This window comes from Prunus dulcis, chromosome 6 (genome assembly GCF_902201215.1).
Source record: "Prunus dulcis chromosome 6, ALMONDv2, whole genome shotgun sequence".
Taxonomy (NCBI): domain Eukaryota; kingdom Viridiplantae; phylum Streptophyta; class Magnoliopsida; order Rosales; family Rosaceae; genus Prunus; species Prunus dulcis.
The window spans coordinates 16,649,369-16,649,578 of NC_047655.1; positions in this window are offsets into that span (position 1 = coordinate 16,649,369).

Below are 210 nucleotides of genomic sequence, written 5' to 3' on the forward strand. Positions count from 1 at the left end.
GCATCCTCATCATCCCTACCATCATCATNCCTTAAAATATTAAATCTAGAGCCAGACTAGCTACTGGCAGCCTTCACACCACTAGCCTTAACAGACTTCTTGGTAGAAGAGAATGTCTGTCCTTGTTCATGNGGAATCTTCTTTCTGAAATTTTTTGGTTTCATTAGCATCCATTGCCCATNCTTCTTAGCTGGAATTTCAGCAACCAAA